Genomic DNA, 15,845 nt, shown 5'->3' with positions numbered 1-15,845 from the left:
TTTTGCCATTATGATATATCATTTATTATAATTCAATTTTAGATTGAACAAGAACCATTTATTAACTTAAATTAATATTAAATAAATTAAAATTTTGAATTTCATTAATAATATTTTTTTCATAATTTAATTTGATAGTGATATGTTATAAATAAACATCAATGACAAAATTATTGTTAATTAAAAATAATAATCCGATATTATTTTTTAATATAAAATATTTTAATTTTAATCCTAGATAATTAAAATAAGTATTAATGAAATTGTTAATTTAAAAATATTAATATTTTTAATCTAAAATATATTTAAAAATAAAGATATAGTGCCCTATAATAAAAGAAAGTATCTAAATACTGCTTATTTACCGTTTATAAATTTCAACAACTTTTCAATTCAATACTTCTTATCAGCACATTAAATTCAATACTTTTTTTCTGAAAAGTATTTTTACATAAGTGGTTCCAAACAAACTCTTACTGTAATTGGGACATGGGTAAGTTGAATCTAAGCTTAGGCTGAGTTAGGGTCAAGTATAATTGGGTCTAAGGAGGTCTGGGTTTAATTGGATAATGGGCTTGCTTTAAATGAGTTGAGTTAGTTTAGGATTTGGATTGAATGAGTGTTGGGCTCAGCTTGGATTTGGGCTATTGGGCTAGGGGATATTGGGTTGGTTAACTTGGCTAAGTTAAGACAAACGAGTTTAAGCTATGGGTTAAAGGATCAATTGACTTGGACTCAAGTTAGGGGTTTCATGGATCTAGGTTCTCAGATCAGGGTCATAGGATTCGGGTCCTCGGATCTGGACTTTCGCATAAGTACTCTCGGTCTAGAGGCTTGGATGTATGTCCTTCTTAGTCATCTAATATACAATTAGGTGGTATCATCTAAGACCTCTAGTTATGTTGAGGGGATTAGAGTTACCCTCAATACTAGTGGAATGTGAGTTACTTTCCTCACAATTCAAGTTCGGGTTCCTTAGTGATGAGTTTAGTTGGTTCAAAGGCTATGGAGCCATCAGATTTGACCACTAGGTTAGACACTTAGTGTTTCCTTGGAGAAGGATGAGTACAACTGGGACTTGGTGTAATCTTGCCACTACACGAGTGTGACTCCGTGACACTTTTGGAGAATTTTGGCAAGTGCGATTCCTTCTAGCCATTGAGAATTCCACCTATGTGACATATTGCTTAATTGCTTCGTATTTGTAGCAAAGTCAAAGAACCTTCTAGAACTTCTTGCAATAACTTCTCATTAGTACTAGTACCTCTCTCTTCTTCCCATTCAACCTAATTAAATTTTTTATATTTAGAAAATAATTTTTTATTTTTTAGGTTGAGCTTAACTAAAGGCTAATTCTTAGGGTATTTAGTAAGAGAAAATTGGAGAGAGAGAGAAAATAAATTTGTATTTGGGGAGTTGAGCTTAACTAGAGTCTAATTTGTAGAGTATTTAGCAAAAGAAAATTGGAAGGTGAGAGAGAGAGAGAGAGAGAGATACGGAAATTTTGATTTAAAGGGGTGAGAGTGGCAATGGTTGAAGAGTCAAAGAGTGCTTTTTCCATGGATTTCAAATAAGGGTTGAATTTAACTGTGTGTGAGAGAGAGAGAGAGAGAGAGAGAGAGAGAGATTTGCTTATACTTTCCAGGTAGTCATCCCTTGACAAGCCATATATATTTTAATTGTGCTTTTATTGAACTTGGGTATGTAACATAGAAGCAACAAGATTTGAACTTGATTTGTTAGAAACATCACTTGTACATTTATTTTTTGTTTCCATATGATAATTTCTCTGGATAACATATGTTTAATTTAATTTTAAGACTTTGTAGGTCAGGGTTAAGAATGGTTAAGCAATTAATGTTATACAATTAGACCAATTTTTGTAGGTATATAACATAATGGATAAGAGCTGGATGGATATTACCAGTAGAAGCTCTTGAGTGAACATATTTGTTGGTTCTGTGTTTGCTTGTGTTACAAGTAGAGATAAGATTTGAGGCCCCTATTATAAGTGTGTTAATTCAAAATTTGAGACTCAAGATTTTCTGTTTATGCACATAACTTTGCATGGGATCGTAAGGAATTTTAATGGTGATCACGCCATGGTGAGGAACACATGAACAATAATGAAAAAAAATGGTGAGTAGGATGAATAGGGATGTGATGATATTCTCAAACTCATGCATGACTTGAATAGAGGTTATAATGTGAATGCAGTAAGCACGAGGCCACCTAATGAGGAACCAAATGAAACAATAAAGATATTTTATGAGTTGCTAGAGTATGCATAGCAAGAATTGTTTCTAGGATGTAAAGAATGTTCTAGGTTGGAGTTCATTACATTAATGGAACTAAAATCTTATCATAAGTAGACTAATGTTCCTTGTTTTTTTTTTTTGATCATTATCATGTGTCAACAACATACTTGGATTGTATTTGTTGCTAGTTGGTGGTTATAAAAGTTGGGAATTTGAAGTTCAAAATCATATCCCAACCCCTATTTCTCTTCACCATGTATGGTCTATTTATACCTTTTCCTGCGTGTCCAAGAAGGGGGATAAGGTGAGAATTTATAGGAAGAATTTGATTTCTTTATGTGATAGGCAAACAATTCATATTTTAGGGAAATATTAAAGAGATATCATCATTCTCTCAATCCATTCTTTTCTAATCTTTGGGTGTATGCATGTTTTAAGTGTATCTCCCACTAAAACTACAATCCTTCATGTTTACAAGTGAGACATATCACCCTCCTACATCTATTTTCAAATGTCATTATGATTTTAAATGTTGGTATGCATAGTGTTGTGTAATTTGTATATGACATGATAGTTTTAGGGTAAAAGATACTAACCTCCACTAAAGTTTAGCAAAAAGACAGAGACCTCCTCTAAGATTTCAAAATTTAGAGAGACCTCCCCTGAGATTTCAAGAATTTCAGGGATCTCCCTTGAGATTCCAAAAAGATACAAACATCTCCTTATATTTTGCTAAAAGACAAGTCTTTTGAGTAGAAGTTTGTGTCTTTTTGTCAAACCTTATGGAGGTCTGTAACATTTTTTGAAACCTCAAGGGAGGTAAATGGAATTTTTAAAACCTTAGAGGAAGTCTTTATCTTTTTTCCAAAGCTTAGGGGAGGTTAGTGTCTTTTGGCCATGTTTTTATGTGTATTTTTGTACATTTAAGTTATTTTTAGTGTCTTAGTTATGGTTTGTGTTGGCCCTAGAGTCGAGTCTAAAGGGGGGTGAATAGTCTCTTTTATGTATTTTCGTTTTTCTCTACAAATATAAATTTTAGTAAGATACAAGCAATTATATCACAATATGTAAAATATAAATTATGCACAAGACATAAAATAAAAAAAGTAGGGAAGAAAAGTTTGACAAACAATTTTAACGTGGTTCAGCCTTTTGCCTACGTCAACGCCTTGAGACACATTTAAGGATTCCACAATCCACTATAAGCCTCCTTCACCGGCGGAGAAGCCTTTACAAGCGAGAACAGATCCCTTTCGCTCACCAAGAGCTACAAGGTTCACCAAGAACCTTCACACGGGAACCAATCCCTTTTACTCACCAAGAGCCGCAAGGTTCACCAAGAATCTTTGCAATTCAGCTCACCTAGAATCTTCAATCATGGTTCACCAAGAACCATTTGCAACTCAATTCACCAAAAACCCTTTACAACAAGAAGATGAATTACAAACAAAGCTCCTTGAATGAGCGGATATTTGATACAACACAAACCTCACACAAATCTCTCAAGTAAATGTGTTAATTGTCCCACCCGGGAGTATATAGAGTTAGAGGGGGGTGAATGGACTCTTTTCGTGTATTTTTATTTTCTCTACAAAATAAAATCCCTTGGCAAGATTGCAAGCAATTATATAACAATATATATAAAATAAATTAAGCGCAAAATAATAAAATTAAGAGAAGGGTAGATAAAGATCAACACCGATATTTTTTCGTGGTTTGGCACCAAGCCTGCATCCATGCCTTAGCACCAAACCAACCACTATCCACTATGAATACTCCTTCACCCACGGAGTAAGCCTTACAACTCAGGTACCAAACCCTACACTCGGGAACAAATCCCTACCCGCTCACAAAGAGCCTTCGGTTCACAAAGAACCTTCATCAACAACGGTTCACAAAGAACCTTACAAGAGATTGGAATTACAAATCAAAGCTCCTTAAATGAGCAAATATTAAATTCAATCAAATCCTCACTCTATTCTATCAAGGAATGAATAAACACGATGAATAAGCAAGAGAGGATTGAGCACTTGTGATGAATGTCTAAAATGCAAATTGCAAAGTGCTTAGGTTTTGGATAAAATGATATTTTTCACAAATATGATCAACAATGCTCAAAACCATACTAAACAAGTCTATGGACTTGTATTTATAGCCAAAACACCCAACTAGCCATTATTGGACCGTTGGGGGCAATTCCCAAAAGAAACAAACCATTTTCTAGTTGTTGAGATGCTATTCACGATGACACTCGTCGACTAGTCACACTCTGATACTCGTCGATTAGTGGCCCCCACTCGTCGACGAGTTCCCTGAATCAAAAAAAAGTTATCAACATGAAAGTTGTCAGATTTTTTCTTAGCTTTCCAAGAACACCACGATTTTTCTCTTTGGACTTTTCTAGCAAAAGTTATGCCCTAAATACCGAAGGGTGTTCAGGGGTCAAGGCATTACGTTAGTCGATGATTGCTCTATTTTTCCTTGTCAAAAAGCATTTTAATCTCTTAAAACATTTTTAGACAAAAGTATATGAAATATATTAAGTCTAATAAAGTTTAATACTTGTCCAAAAGAGTTTTCCTTTAAATATAAGATATCTTGTTTTATGAAAACACATTTGAAAGTTCATTTGATATCTTATATGCTTAGTATGTCCTTTATAAAAATATGCTTGACTTTCTTGAGGCTTTATGTGATACCCGTGGAAGAAAGACTTAAAAGGATTAGATGTTACTACCCATATCAACAAGGTGCACCTTTCTTTTCGAGAGTCTTCCCATAAGAACGCCACGGTTAAGCGTGCTTGGCTTAGAGTAATCTTGGGATGGGTGACCTTTTGGGAAGTTTTTTTCAGGAAGTGTGTGAGTGAGGATAAAACACTGAAAAGGACACGTGTTGGTCTGTGGGGCCTGTCATTAGTACGATAAGGCATGCCTCTCCTGTTGTCTGGTTCAGGTGGAGGAGGAGTAACGCAGTGCTCCCTGGCAGACCCAGGTTGGAGCGTTACAAAATGGTATCAGAGTAATTACCCAGCCGGAAGTGTGATGAGATTCACATCGCCTGGGTTTGGAAATGTGGGTTCGCAACGAAAACGTTGCGTTCTGTAAGTGGGGGAGAATGCGATACTCCGTGGAAGAAAGGCATAAAAGGGTTAGATGTTACCACTCATATCACTAAGGTGCACCTTTCTTTTCGAGAGTCTTCCTATAAGAACTCCACGGTTAAGCGTTCTTGGCTTGGAGTAATCTTGAGATGGATGACCTTCTGGGAAGTTTTCTCAGGAAGTGTGTGAGTGAGGACAAAACACACTAAAAATGACATGTGTTGGTCTGTGGGGCCAGTCATTAATCCGATAAGGCCCGCCCCTCCTGTTGTCTAGTCCAAGAGGAGGAGGAGAGACGTAGTGCTCTCTGGCAGACCCAGGTTAGGGCGTTGTACTTTAAGACTTAAAACATGTTTTGTCAAAGCCAGGACTAAGTATGAAAATGTTCTTAAAACTAGGATGTCGAAAACTTATCCCTTATGAAAACATATTTTGAGTTTAGAATTCTTTTTGACAAACTCTTAAATTTAACTTTGAAAACTATAAAGGTTGAATTTGTGACTTAAGTGAAATCCTATAAACTCATGTGTCCTAGTATGCATGTGCATTACTCGACTCTTACTCAGAAATCGTGTATGAAACAAAACGCAAAAGTTACAGAAATTACAACCTCAACCACAATCCCTGTTACATATAATTTCTACATTATGCTTCCATGGACGTGCTTGAGTCCTTTCTAAGTGAGTGTCCTTTTGATCTTTCCTACTTGACGTCTACTCAATCTGATCTTAGAATTTGATCCAATACTTCATGTTTTCGTCACCGGAACCTGCACTAAACATGATCTGCAAAGATAGGAAATACTAGGAACAACATACAAGTTAATATCATCAAAACATATAAACCATGATTATGTAGCCTCCAAGGCTAACAATCTCCCCCTTTTTGATGATGTCTAACTTATTACTATTTTACTTAATCGTTGCATTCGTGTTTATATTTATCAAAGCTTATTATGCAAAGATAAGTTTACCTAGAACCACTAATGGGTTGTTATCATCAAAACAAGACAATAAAGTTCATATAGCCACTAAGGCTAACATAATGAATCAACACAAGATTAGAGAGTAAGAGAGATTTTGAGCACTTCAGATGATGAATTAGATGCAAAGTGCTTGTGAATGATATACTAAAGATGTTAATCAATAAGATCAATCCTTAAGCAAGTCTTTTGACTTGTATTTAAAGGCAAATGGACGAACTAGCCATTATATGGCCGTTTAGCATTTAAAATAATAAAAAACTATGAGAACTAGCTGTTTTCTGCCCATTGGGGTTCAGACCCCAACGCAAACCATCGATTGTTTACTCCAAATAGTTGACTATTTCATCTGGGCAGAATCCATATTTAGCTACTTCTTGAAATCGTCAATGCACCTGGCCAAATCGTCGGCAGTTTGCCCTGTTTCTTTAATATCTTGATTTTTAGGTGCATGAATGATGTTTTAACCCATTCAGGACCAAGTATGTGAAGATATATAATATTTAGATTGTTTAACACTTGTCCCATTTAAAACAAAATTGAGTATAAGATATTTTCATGTAAATCATGGTTTTGTCTTTGAAAAACTTTTAAGTATGAAGCTTATGATCTAGTGATATCCTATATACTATATGTACTAGCATGCATATGCAATTACTCAAATATTACTCAATAAACATGTGTGAAACATAACTACAAAAGTTACAACAAAGACTACCTCAAACACTCCCCATTACATATGTTTCTACATCAGCTTCTATTGGTATGTGTTTGAGCTCTTCCGATTGAGTGTCCTCTTGATCTTTGCCTATTTGATTGTCCACTCGATATTTGCCTATGAGAATGTTCACTTGATCTTTGCACGAAACTTGCATCTATGTGATTTCGCCACTTATACCTGCCACAACTTAGTATGCAAAAATTAGTTTAATTAAGAATCACTAATGAGTTGTTATCATCAAAATATGACAATTAGGATCATGAAGCCACTTAGGCTAACAATCTCCCCCTTTTTGACGATGGCAAACCATTGGTGTTGTTATAGGATATAATTATAAGCTCCCCTTAATTTATGCATATTGTTAAATAAGATAAAATTTTTCTCCCCTTACTATATGCATATAAGTCATAATTAAAACATTTAACTAGAAGCTTTATATCCACTGGAGCTATAGCATACAATTATACAAATTTGAAAGTTCATTTTATATTAAGACAAATCAACAAATAAACTGAACTTTCATTAAGTAACAAATTTGAACTTTCATTAAAAACATTTAAAGCATTACTACAGATTTGTTCTTAATACACCCACCTATAGTACCCAACCTATTAACACCAACCTACTTCTCCCACTTTGATCATCATCAAAAAGAGAGGAACTATTCTTTTAGCTTAAAAAGCTATTAGTGATAGGAGACATGTTCTCCCGATTAACTACTAATGGGAAGATACCATAAGTTAAGATTAATTTCTCTAGGACTCAATTTTATGCAAGAAATATGCTGACTATGCATATTCAAGAGTTTTACCATCATATGTTCATTATGACTAGGGAAGACATCTCTTATCTATAAGACGTGGGTTTCTTAGGCATGCTTCTGAGATTTTAATCAAAAGTGGATGACCTAGGTTGTTCATCTCACCCATAAATTTATTCCTAAAGAACAAGCTTGAGTAAAGAGCTTGTGAGGGTGTGCATGCTACTTCATTTCATAAATTGTAACCAATACTTTTAAAATAAATTAACGAATCAATAAGGATATATACAGTTAAAAGATCATATTGATTTTAACATTTGAACTCATCAATATTAGTTTGATTTTCTAAAGCTCCCAACGTAGTAATCAACCAATTATTATGCATAAACTGGGTTTTTTACACTAGGAGCTTTATCTACAAAAATTTTGGTAGTGTCTCTAATTTAGCACTATATAAACTTATTTAGTCAACACTTATCCCTTTTTGCCTAGGTATGATTAAATCTGCCTAATTCCTATCAAATCCTAGGTTTTAAAGAAGCAATAGTCTAAAATTTAGGTAGTTTGCTTTGGCACTCATTCTTCTTTGGGTTCCAAGGGGTTGATCTTCTTAACTACCCATTCTAACTTTCTTTCTTTGCCTCTTGCACCTCTAAAAGGGCAAGAATAACGAATGTGACTTTTCCTTTCACAATACAAGCAAGTTTTGTTTGCATGTGAATGTTTTGTCTAATTAACCATATTTTTACTTGATGAAGCATTATTAAGGGATTCAAAGGAGGAACCAAAAATTAAATTCTTTTTGTAAAATCTATTTCTTTGGGTTCCTAAGGGCTTATTAAAGTTTTCTTTCCCATTTGTGATTTTACAAATCATTTTCCCATAATCTTTATTTTTCTTTTTCAAGAGGATATTTTCTTTTAAGGTATTTTCAATTTGAATTTTTAAATTTTTGGTACTTGCAATGCACTCCTCATTTTACCTCTTCAAGGAACTATTGTCTTCTTTCAAGATGGAACAAAGACAAGGTTCCTTTTGTTTGCATTTTGACAATTTATCTTCCAAATTTTTGTTCTTTCTTTTGATCACACCTAATTTTTCGTACAATTTAGTGCATGTGATCTCTAATTCATCATAGGTAAGTTCATCATCATCGGAACTTACCTCCTCTTGTTTGTTAGCCATAAAGCACAAGTTTGCTTCTTCCTCCACTTCATCATCGGTGGAAGGTCTGTCGATTTCATCCCAAATAGTAGCATTCATGGCATTATAATCTTCTTTTCAGAATCTTCCTTTGTGTTTGATCAAAGGACAATTAGTTATTATATGCCCAGCCTTCTTGCAGTTGTAGCACCAAATGCTATCATTTTTGCTTGTTTCCTTTCTTCCAATTTGCTTACCAAACTGTTGTCTTTTCACTAGGAGTTTCCTAAATTTTTTTGTGAATGATTCTATATCATTCTCACTATCTTCATCTTCTTCTAGCATTTCTTTATATTTTGAACTAGATGATTTTAATGCAATACCTATATCCTTCCTAAGCTTCTTAGGATCCAAAGTCCTGTTTTTCTTAATTTCATAGGTCATAAGGACCCAATTAACTTATCAAGTGTGACTTTGGTTAGATCCTTTGCTTCCTCAATGGTGGTTGATTTAGCATGTCATGACTCTGGTAAAGATCGGAGAACTTTTTGTACATTATCCTCCATAGAACCGAGTGCTTTTAATCCATTTGTGATGTGTGCAAACCGAGTGAACATAGATGTGATTGATTCTCCCTCATCCATTTTAAACATTTCATATTCATTAACTAGCATGTCTATTTTGGACTTCTTAACTTGGGATGTACCTTCATATGTGACTTCAATCTTATCCTATATATATATATATATATATATTCATCATCACTCAAGGCACAATTAAGTTGTACTAACCTATTTTTTTGTGATTGACATCTCTTCTATTGATTTCAATTCCTCTTTATCATTGTTGAAGATGAAGTCTCCCTTTGTGATGACCTACCACATCTCCAGATCATGTGACTGAATGAAGATGGTCATTTGATTCTTCCTTGCTGTATAGTTGTTGCCGTTGAATCTCGGTGGTCTGTCTACGGATTGTCCTTAGGAAAAAGTATTCACCATGAACTCCATTGATCTTTTCGCTATAGAAGTTACTCTGATAATGTAAGCACCTTGCTCTGATACCACTTGTTGGCCCTAGAGTTGAGTCTAGAAGGGGGGGGGGGTTAACAGGCTCTTTTACGTATTTTCGCTTTTCTTTACAAAATATAAATATTGGCAATATACAAGCAATTATATCACAATATGTAAAATATAAATCATGCACAAGACATAAAATAAAAGAGTAGAGAAGAAAAACTCAACAAACAATTTTAACGTGGTTCAGCCTCTTGCCTGCATTCATGCCTTGAGACACACTCAAGGATTCCACAATCCACTATAAGCCTCCTTCACCGGTGAAGAAGTCTTTACAAATGGGAACAAATCCCTTTCGCTCACCAAGGCCGCAAGGTTCACCAAGAACCTTCACACGTGAACCAATCCCTTTCACTCACCAAGAGCCGCAAGGTTCACCAAGAATCCTTGCAATTCGGTTCACCAAAAACCTTCAATCACAGTTCACCAAGAACCCTTCGCAACTTGGTTCACCAAGAACCCTTTGCAACAAGAAGATGAATTACAAACAAAGCTCCTTGAATGAGTGTATATTTGGTACAACACAAATCTCACACAAATCTCTCAAGTAATGAATCAATAGAAGATTAGAGAGCAAGAGAGATTTTGAGCACTTAAGATAATTAACTAGATGCAAAGTACTGTGAATGATATCCTAAAGATGTTAATCATTGAGATCAATCCTTAAACAAGTCATTGGGCTAGTATTTGAAGGAAAATGGATGAACTAGCCGTTATATGGCCGTTAGGCATTTAAAAAAATAAAAAATTGTGAGAACTAGCCGTTTTCTGCCCGTTGGGGTTTAGACCCCGACGTAAACCGTCGACTGTTTACCCCAAATAGTCGACTGTTTACCCTAAATAGTCGACTGTTTCATTTGGGCAGAATCCATATTTAGCTACTGCTTGAAACCGTCGATTCACTTGGCCAAACTGTCAACAATTGCCCTATTTCTTCAATATCTTGATTTTTAGGTGCATGATTGATGTTTTAACCCATTCAGGACCAAGTGTGTGAAGATAAATAATATTCAGATTGTTTAACACTTGGTTCATTTAAAACAAAATTAAGTATATGATATTTTCATGTAAATCATGGTTTTGTCTTTGAAAAACTCTTAAGTATGAAATTTATGATCTAGTGATATCCTATATACTGTATGTACTAGTATGCATATGCAATTGTTCAACTCTTACTCAATAAACATGTGTGAAACAGAATTACAAGAGTTACAACAAATACTGCCCCAAACACTCCCCCCATTACATATGTTTCTACATTAGCTTCCATTGGTATGTGCTTGAGCTCTTCCGATTGAGTGTCTTCTTGATCTTTGCCTATTTGATTGTCCACTCGATCTTTGCCTATGAGAATGTTCGCTTGATCTTTGCTCAAAACATGTATATATGTGATTTCGCCACTACTACCTACCACAGCTTAGTATGTACAGATTATTTTAACTACGAACCACTAATGGGTTGTTATCATCAAAATACGACAATTAGGATCATATAGCCACTTAGGCTAACAGTTTGTATACATTTTGTAAAACCACATTTGCTTTTAGCATCATATTTCTTCAAAATGCACATTTGGATAAAATGAATTTCAAATGTTTTTCTCTCCTTTTTTCATGTATGCATGTTGATTTTTTGAATTAGCATGTCATCTAAGGTAGGAGCAAATAATGTTCATGCATTGGATTCATAAAATTACATGAAGTTTTTGGAAAAATTTAAAAAACACATGTAGATGATCGATTGGCCTCGAGGCACGATCAATCGTCCCTCTTTCTCAACAAATGGTCAACTGGACTCAAGGCGCGATTGACCCCCTAGTCCATATGTTGTTTTATAACCCTTTTGTTTGGAGTTTCTTTTTAAAATTTTGAGTTGCTGATGGGTCAAAATACTTACTTGAGTGTATGATTAAGATTGGCTGCTAATAATTTGATGCGGTTTAATGGTTTTCTCCATAAAATAATAATAAAAATATAATTTTTCAAGTGTTTTCAAGAAAATTAAAATTTTAGAATGAATGTTCATGATGTCGCTTTTGTGCATTTTCCAAAGGTTTTCCAACTCAATTTCAAAGAGATTTCAAGGTGGATTTGCGGATCTCTCACCAAAAAAAAAAAAAACTATTTTTTAAGTCAATTTAGAAAAAAGAGATCATTTTTCAAAGTGATCGCCCATGAAGTGGTCTGAGGTGGAAAGATGTCATTTTTTCTAAACTAAACAAACTTCAAAACTCTATTTTTGTAGAAAGTTCCCAAAAATCAAGGTTTTAATTCAAACAAGAATTTCAACCAAAATTTTAGGTGTTTTCAAAATCACTAAATATTTTTAATTGAAAATATGTTGGTGAACTAAGAATGGCTTGATTTCTTTGTTAAAGATATGTAGGTAATTTACTTTGTAAATTCAACGATAACAAACCTTTCTTTTTCTTTTAGTGTCTTGTGTGTTGTTTGATAATTTGGAGAGACATAAAAGTAGTAAGGTCTTTATGAGATTTAATCCTTTGCATGCATAGGTCATATGAAAGCCATTTTAAAGGAATTTTAGATAACATAACATTTTCTATGCATAAAAAGGGAGGATGGCCTTCTGCAAGTAGTCAACTACTTATTAAGGGACAATTGACTGGCCTTGTCCAAGAGCCAAGAAGGTTGATTAGCCTCTAGGGGTGGTCGACTAGTCCCTATTACTTCTAATTTTTCATAAATTATGCACTTGAAAATTCTGCACTTTTTTATTATAGAAAATTAATTTTTCTTAAGGGAAATACACACACAAGATAAGAGCAATAATCATTTGTAGAATGGGTGTTTTAGGGGGATAATGTCTTAATTCTATTTACAAGGAATTAAATATTACCTTCTCTATTCACAGTTGTACTCCCGAACTTAAATTCTTTCAAAAAAATTTCCTTTATTTTACCTTTTTCAAAAACTAAAATAAAATGGCAACTCCACTTTTACTTTTTTTTTTGTAAAATAAAAGGAGTGAGTAGGATAATCAATGATTTGGTTATCTATACTTATTTTAAAAATAGTCACCAAATTTATTGGCAACTAAATGGGTCATCCAAATTCAATGTTAACATAAATTATTAAGTTTAAGAAACAATTGCATATGTAGGGGCATTGACTATTAAAGTACCTATATATATATATATATATATATATATATATATATAGAGAGAGAGAGAGAGAGAGAGAGAGAGAGAGAGAGAGAAGATTACCAAATTTTCTAGCCCATGGATTACAGAATAACTTGGAGAGTATGTGAACATCCAATTGTGAAGAAAAACTTTCCTTCATAGTCAAAATGATCAAACTTGAATTTTATGTTCCTCATTTAATTAAATATTATTTCTTAGATTTTCCTATCTAGTTAGGAACTTTCAAGTTAATTCTTTAACTATTAGGCAGTCTTATTAATTTAATACTTGTGATAGGAGTACTTTCTCTCAAGCCCGTATGTCGATTGGTGTAAAGAAAAAGAATCTTTCTACTTAAACAAGGAGCCCAGGGCACCAAGTGTAAAGCCCCAAATCCTTAAATTCGGGTCCAGCGCGTTATACCTGTTAAAATCCCTGACAATCCATAATCAACATATACGTAGCAGAGAACATAAACATAATCTCCATATACCATAATACCAGAGTTTACTAATTCTAACTATAATCCATAATAAACCATCCATCACCTGCATTTCCATAAATCTACATAACTTCTAAAACAATTCAGTATTTTCACAATCATTCCTTACTCAATAGCCTTAAAACATAAAGACATAAAACTTAAATATTTACATTCTCCAAAATTAACATAGAAATATACCTTTTTCCTTTTCCTAATTCCCAATAACGCTATAAAAACCTCGAGCTTTCAAAGCTCAATCTCAAAGAAATCCTGAAAAAGATGAATTCATATTCGGGTAAGACACATCTCAGTAAGGGAAGAAACAATATATTAAACTCGGCGTGTGACCATCATGAGATTATACATATCATTTTATAATATTTGCAAATCATTAACATAATACTAAAAGTCATTTTCTGAACCTAGCATTCACATGCAAAGGTTTACCCACGAGATTACCTAAGGATAGGGGTGATTACCCGCCCATACAAGTAGCACCCCTCTGCTCTGATACTTAGGTAACCCTAAGGTCACTACTAAAGCATACCAGAGCACTCACCTTACTTAGTAAGCCCTCAAGTGTTAACTTAATTTTGTACTCACGCATTCAACAACAGTTTATTAGCAAAGGCCCTAAGGATAGGGAATTCTACCCGCCCATACAAGTAGGTTCCCTCTGCCCTAGTGCGTTATGCAGCTACTGTCACATCTGAAGCTACTAGTGCATTCGCCTTACTCAACAAGCTCTCAGGTGAAGAGTATGCCTCGCCCAATCGTAACATGTTTTACATACATAAATACTTATAATATCATAATACATCATTATTTCCATCGTTATTCAATCATTCACATTCTTTAATGTTCATAACTTAACATTTTCTTATGTTTCACTTTAAGTGACTCTTTCCCATTTGTATCATTCACATTTTACATTTCATTTCATTGCATCGTCATTCCTCGTCATTTCATTTCATTCCTTTGTACTACAACCGCTCTTTAGCCGTCATCAGTTAGTCTACATAGAAATGCGTTAGAATCTGCTAACTCGACTTTTAGCTGTCATATTTTTACATGGTTGCATTTAACATACACAGGCAACATTATCCATATCATATTTTATTCTCATTACTTTACTTACTTAGTCTGCATCTCATACATTTAACATATAATTTGCACAGATTCTCATGCTACACAATTTAGTAGTAAAATTCATACATATTTCTTATAAAATAAGCCAACTCACATTTAACATTTATATGCTCAAAATACATTTCATTTCTTATTTAATTCATCAAAAAATTATTTTCACTTTCATTCGTTCACTTTCACATATACATAACTATATCGACAATCCTAGGTTCAGAAAACATAAATTTCATGGCTGACATTTTAAACTCACATAAAAACATATATACATAAATAACGCTTAATCATTTTTAATTCATGAAAACCTGATTTAATATATAAATTTCCCCTTTACCTGATTTCTTGAACTACGCCAACAGGGATCCCGAAAAGATGCCTACGGCGCTCACTCAGATCCTGAATCAAAAATCCTAATTCCATTAAATCAACCCTAAAAAAAATATTATTTTAATATTTTCTAGGTTCATAAATTCTAAATAAATAAATATACCCTTAAATTTAGCTAAATTACCAAATTTCTCAAATCTCACTCTCGCTTTGGAATAGAGTTTAGAAAACCCCAATTAAAAAATTACCTACACTAAAATGACGACGACCACGACTAGGACCACATGGTGGTGTCTGATCGTTGATTTAACAACAAATTTAACAAGAAATTAAGAAATTAGGGAAAATATACTTTTTCCCAGAAGTGGTACCTACGCCGCTCCCACGACAAATCCGCTTAAGTAGAAATGTCGGTGGCAGAGTTAGAAATCCAACGACACCTTCTGTTTTCCGATCGGCGCTCGTTAGGCTGACAAAATCAAAAAGAGAAAGCAGGAGGACGAAGGCAAGAGGCGGGGATGTGAGAGAAGCTGAGAGAATTTGCAGAGAGAAAGATTAAGAGAGAGACATGCAGAGTAAGCTTCTTTCTCTTTTCTTTTTTTTTTTCTTTACTTTAACTTAACCTATATATATATATCTTATCCTTATATATTCATATATACATCATATTATTTATTCAATAAATTAAATTTTACAATAC

General features: G+C 33.9%; 1 protein-coding gene across 2 annotated transcripts in view; it reads right to left on the bottom strand.

Annotated features, from left to right (window-relative positions):
- Nucleotides 1–13,519: 13,519 nt before the first annotated feature.
- LOC131160245 (uncharacterized) overlaps nucleotides 13,520–15,845 on the bottom strand; it is a 94,807-nt gene continuing 92,481 nt past the window's right edge. Inside the window, exon 10 of one of the 2 annotated variants that reach the window (XM_058115686.1) lies at nucleotides 13,520–13,611. The gene's annotated coding sequence lies outside the window, so the exon portion shown is untranslated. Of the gene's footprint in view, nucleotides 13,612–13,712; nucleotides 13,943–15,845 lie in introns of those variants that run through there. The other variant, XM_058115685.1, reaches the window with a different exon arrangement.

This window comes from Malania oleifera, chromosome 7 (genome assembly GCF_029873635.1).
Source record: "Malania oleifera isolate guangnan ecotype guangnan chromosome 7, ASM2987363v1, whole genome shotgun sequence".
NCBI classification, from domain to species: domain Eukaryota; kingdom Viridiplantae; phylum Streptophyta; class Magnoliopsida; order Santalales; family Ximeniaceae; genus Malania; species Malania oleifera.
Note: the sequence above shows the minus strand (reverse complement) of the source record. Positions and strands in the feature narration are given on the sequence as shown.